The 5,341-nt window shown below is 47.6% G+C and overlaps 1 long non-coding RNA gene across 2 annotated transcripts; it reads right to left on the bottom strand.

Annotated features, from left to right (window-relative positions):
• Window positions 1-3,901: 3,901 nt before the first annotated feature.
• LOC119324948 lies at window positions 3,902-5,065 on the bottom strand. Of its 2 annotated transcripts, XR_005157249.1 has the most exons (5): window positions 4,998-5,065; window positions 4,813-4,904; window positions 4,577-4,627; window positions 4,168-4,220; window positions 3,906-4,075 (listed from the first exon to the last, which is right to left on the bottom strand). It is a non-coding gene; the product is annotated as an uncharacterized LOC119324948 (long non-coding RNA). The 2 variants fall into 2 exon arrangements; XR_005157248.1 differs by having other exon boundaries at window positions 3,902-4,220.
• Between the last annotated feature and the right edge of the window lie 276 nt (window positions 5,066-5,341).

Genomic DNA, 5,341 nt, shown 5'->3' with positions numbered 1-5,341 from the left:
ATCATGTCATCTTTCTTAATGCGTTACTCTGTTCTTATGAACTTAATACTCTACATGCATGCTGGATAGCGGTCGATGTGTGGAGTAATAGTAGTAGATGCAGGCAGGAGTCGGTCTACTTGTTGCGGACGTGATGCCTATATACATGATCATGCCTAGATAATCTCATAATTATTCGCTTTTCTATCAATTGCTCGACAGTAATTTGTTCACCCACCGTAATACTTATGCTATCTTGAGAGAAGCCACTAGTGAAACCTATGGCCCCCAGGTCTATCTCTTATCATATAAGCTTTCAATCTACTTTTATTTGCATCTTTACTTTTTCAATCTATATCATAAAATACCAAAAATATATGTATCTTATCAAATTATCTCTATCAGATCTCACTTTGGCAAGTGGACTTAAAGGGATTGACAACCCCTTTATTGCGTTGGTTGCGAGTTCTTGTTTGTTTATGTAGGTGCGTGGGACTTTTGAGGAGCCTCCTACTGGATTGATACATTGGTTCTCAAAAACTAAGGGAAATACTTATGCTACTATTGCTGCATCACCCTTTCCTGTTCAAGGAAAACCAACGCAAGCTCAAGATGAAGCAGTTACTGGTGCTATGATCCAGTGTCCCACCGCGTTTTCACTTTGCGGCATGTGTACTTTGATGAGCTGGTCTTCCCGTTTCAGCAGGTACCGTCACCCTCGGCGTCTCCCACGGCACGGTTTGCCCCTGCCTCCACCTCCGGTGAACCGCCCAGCCGCGCACCGGGCTCGGCCCTGCCCACGCTCCCCGCGCCAGCCGTCCCCGTCGCTGCGGCCCCCGTCGCGGCGTCCCCCATCGTCGCGGCCCCCGTCGCCGTGGCCCCCTCGGCGGACCCCATCGCCGTGGCCCCCTCGGCCGTCCCCGTCGCTGCGGCCCCCTCAGCGGCCCCCATCGCCGCGGCCGCACCTCTCACCGGTGTGGTCACTCGGGCTCGAACTAGGACACTTCGTCCTAGCACGCACTACACGTCTGATGAGCACGCATGTGCTGTGTCTACCTCGGCACCGTCTTTGCTCCCCACCTCCGCTCGCGCAGCCCTTCGGGATCTGAACTGGCTAGCTGCGATGCGTGAGGAGTTTGACGCCCTACAGCGCAACCGTACGTGGCAGCTTGTCTCGCGGCCTCCCCGTGCCAATGTCATCACTGGCAAGTGGGTCTTCCGCCACAAGACTCGCCCCGACGGCTCTCTCGAGCGCTACAAGGCGCGTTGGGTGGTGCCCGGCTTCGGCCAGCGTGACGGCGTGGACTTCACTGACACCTTCGCCCCGGTTGTCAAAGCGGGCACGATTCACGCTGTCCTCCAGCTTGTTGTTTCTCGCTCCTAGCCAGTTCACCAGCTCGATGTGTCTAATGCTTTCTTGCATGGCCATCTCGACGAGCAGGTGTTTTGTCGGCAACCTACTAGTTTCGTCGACACCAACCATCCGGACCACATGTGCTTGCTCTCCCGTTCTCTCTATGGGTTGAAGTAGGTGCCTCGGGCCTGATACCAGTGGATAGCGGCCTTCCTTCAGCAGCAGGGGTTTCGGTTCACATGGTCCGATGCCTCCCTGTTTGTTTATCACCAGGGCCTCGCCACCGCATACCTCCTCATGTACGTCGACGACATCATCCTGACTGCATCCTCGCCAGCACTCCTTTAGCAGATCACAGCTCGCCTCGGCACCGAGTTCACCCTCAAGGACATGGGGGCTCTCCACTACTTCCTCGGCATCGAGGTTGTGCGTTGGGCCACTAGCTTCTTCCTGCACCAGCAGAAGTACGCCTACGAGCTTCTGGAGCGAGCGGGCATGCTTAACTGCAAGCCTGCTCCTACGCCTGTCGACACGAAGGCTAAGGTGTCCGCCGTCGAGGGTTCTCCGGCGTCCGACGCTCCCTTCTACCGCTCCATCGTCGGCGCACTTCAGTACCTCACGCTGACGCGTCCGGACATTCAGTACGCTGTCCAGCAGGTGTGCATTCATATGCATGCTCCTCGTGATACTCATTGGGCTCTGGTGAAACGTATTCTCCGGTACATACGTGGAACCACGGCTATGGATCTCACCCTGACGGCATCACCTGACACCAGCCTTGTCGCCTACTCCTACGCCGACTGGGCTTGGTGTCCCGACACTCGACGCTCCACTTCCGGCTACTGCGTCCACCTTGGGCCCTCTTTGATTTCATGGTCGTCTAAACGACAACCCACGGTCTCACGATCGAGCGCCGAGGCTGAGTACAGGGCAGTGGCCAACGCCGTTGCGGAGTGCTCTTGGCTACAACAGCTACTTCCTCTGCGGTGTACTTTGCTGCCAACCTTGTCCATCACCGATGGACGAAACATATTGAGCTTGATATTCACTTCGTCAGGGAGCACGTCGCACTTGGTCGTGTTCGAGTTCTATATGTGCCCACCGATCAGCAGTTCGCCGATGTTATGACGAAGGGACTACCCACCTCGACATTCGAGGGATTTCGGTCCAGTCTCTGCATCACCGGCGACGCTTTGAGTGCGGGGAGGTGTTGAACATGTGTACATGTACGTAGGTCTGGGTTTCGTATGCAGTACATGTAGTGTCTGTATCTTGGGAGACAAGATACTGGTCGCACCCCGTGTACCTATATATACTAGATAGGAAGTGCGGCTTGCCGCACCCGGCAGCATAGCTGCCGGGTCTAGTCATGTTCAATCTGTTTATACAACCGCTGAAGTATTTCAAGTATAAAAAAATTGCAAACACAAAAAAGTTAATATAGAGATGGTACTCCTTCAGGGAAGAGCCGTCATGATATATAGGCAATAGACATAGCAAAAACTGATCACTCCAAAGCAAGAGCCTATGCACCAGTTTAGAACACATAAAAATGGCAATAGATAATCTAACATCAAGAAAAAACATGCAACAACCCAGCATCCAATTCTCTCATTTCAAAGTTTAAATAAAAAATTGCATGAATAGTCCATAGTTGTACAGATCCAACGTGAATAAATCCTTGTCTAATCTAACATTCGTTGAATAAACAAAATAAAAAGGACATGCGAGTGATAGCACAGAGGGCATCATCGACATTTGAGACACAAACGGAGGGTAAAACTCCTTCAACAAGGTCACGTATGCTCGCCTTTGAGCAATGGCATTCCCCATCTATGTATCTTGGATGTTGGGGATGATAAAGCAATTAGATGTGGACATTCAAAGGCATATCCACAGGTGATATTGAAGTATACAACAGTAGATAAATAAAGTCATCTTGAGCTCATTGTTCATATGTATCAAACAATACATAAGCAAACTAACACTAAGTTACCATGCTACATTTTGATGTTTTTTGTCCAGGCTTGGCCAGTATGCTCTATATCTTGAAAGAAAACCTTTATTTGTTTTCTGTATCACATCGTGTTCAACATACCAGTAATGCGTTGATAAGGGTGATCAATACTGCAAAATAAAGAATAGATAATCATAGGATGTGTTGAAGAAATCGAGCACATCTATTCTTTAAATTTTGAGCAGGATATAAACTTTCGGTAAAGTGAGCTATATATGTCGAGAGTGGTGATGACAAACAGGGCATGTACAATCTTAAAGGAGAATGCACATATCAATAACACAACACCGACATTTATACTCAGTAAACCATAAGGACAAACACAAAATAATTAAAGGATGACATTTGTATGCAAGGCGAGCAAGGCCCGAGCAATGCATCTAAGGATACAACATAGGAAACGATTTTAGAAACTGTCTTACATGTGATCCGTTCATTTAGTCATTACAGACTAAAGTCCTGCAGGTAGTAGGCTGAGACTTTGTTTTCTTGCTGAGCATGTGATATGTTTCAATGGGAAAGCAACAAACATGAGTAATGCATATAGTTGCACGAATCCGTCGAAGGCCACCAATCAACACATGGAAATCATAACCAATTAACATATGAACCACCTATATTTGGATCCTCATGAACCAAGGATTAAACAGAGACCCAAAACCTCACCGAGGCTTAAACATAGACCCAAAACCTCTGTCAATCATCACAAGCAGCAAACAATAGGCCTGCCAAAATAACCCCAAGCCAAAGATAGGAGATGCCTCATAAATAAAAATTACAAAAAGGTAGGGGCTGCATCATCAAATATATGACGTACCTGTCAGTGCCATGGAACAGTACTACGAGTATCAGGGTCCTGGACTCCTGGTCCTATCAAATCCCAGCAAATACAAAAACATCAAACCTCGGTCACGGCCATTGCCCAAAAGGTAGGCCAAAATTGAGGCAGCGAATATCATTAGCAGACAACCGTTTACTAATTCTAGTTCTGTTGAAACATTCATATATAATTGCCTACTGCTTCATATGTGAAATAGGAGTGCACCAAAAATATTAAATAGGGCCAGGCCAATAGGTGGGCTCTTAATCTTAATTCCATAGGAATCGCAGAATCCCACAAACTCGATAGAATCATCATTTTATAAGCATTCATACTGTAATCAATGAAATCAGCATACTACTACATGCTAAGCAAGCAAACTCAAGAAGCTGGTTCTAATAATTACCTCCAGAGAAGTAATTTTGAATTCATGTGACATGTAGTGTTCTTTGAATAACTGAGAAAAACATAGGAAACAATAGAAGATGGTAAGCACAAACATCATATTGCACAAACAACAAGCAAACATTTCACAATTCATAAAAACTTTTCTATGGTTAATTAGAGGAAGAACTACCTATGATCCAAGTGAGCTAAGTGAATCCAACTGGAAAACTAAGTAACAGGCGTGATTGATCTTACATTAGGGCCCAGAAAAGTAGGGGTTGTTGTTGAGGTTCAGGATCCTGTGTGCTTCGAGTGCTGCCGCCTGGCAGAGTAAATCATCTCTAGACCTGGAATTTGTAACCAGCAGAGAAAGGACTGTCTGCAATCAATCTCCATGCATGACGAAGAGCTAGCTTGATGGATTGATGAAGATTGCTCACCTTCTCCAGGAAGAACAGGCGGTCGATGAACTGCGTGGAAACCTCGTCCAGCTCCACAACATCGGTGACCTGCAGCGGTCAGAGAGAGGGATGGTGAGCAGAAGCAGTGCGAGATTGACGGGGAGAGGAGTCCTGCATCTTTAATCGAACGTGTCTCACCTTGAGGTCCTCGACGTCTCTGCAGCCCATACTCTAAAGCAAGCTCGGCACAGGCACAATTTGCAAGATCCCAGGCATGAAATGAATGCCCAAAAGGGAGTGCAGCAACAACGGAAAGAAAAGCTAAAAGGGAACATAGAGCAGAAACCAACCCAAAATGCAAGCAAGAACTTTCAAAAGGGAAC

This window comes from Triticum dicoccoides, chromosome 6B (genome assembly GCF_002162155.2).
Source record: "Triticum dicoccoides isolate Atlit2015 ecotype Zavitan chromosome 6B, WEW_v2.0, whole genome shotgun sequence".
Classification (NCBI taxonomy): Eukaryota; Viridiplantae; Streptophyta; class Magnoliopsida; order Poales; family Poaceae; genus Triticum; species Triticum dicoccoides.
Note: the sequence above shows the minus strand (reverse complement) of the source record. Positions and strands in the feature narration are given on the sequence as shown.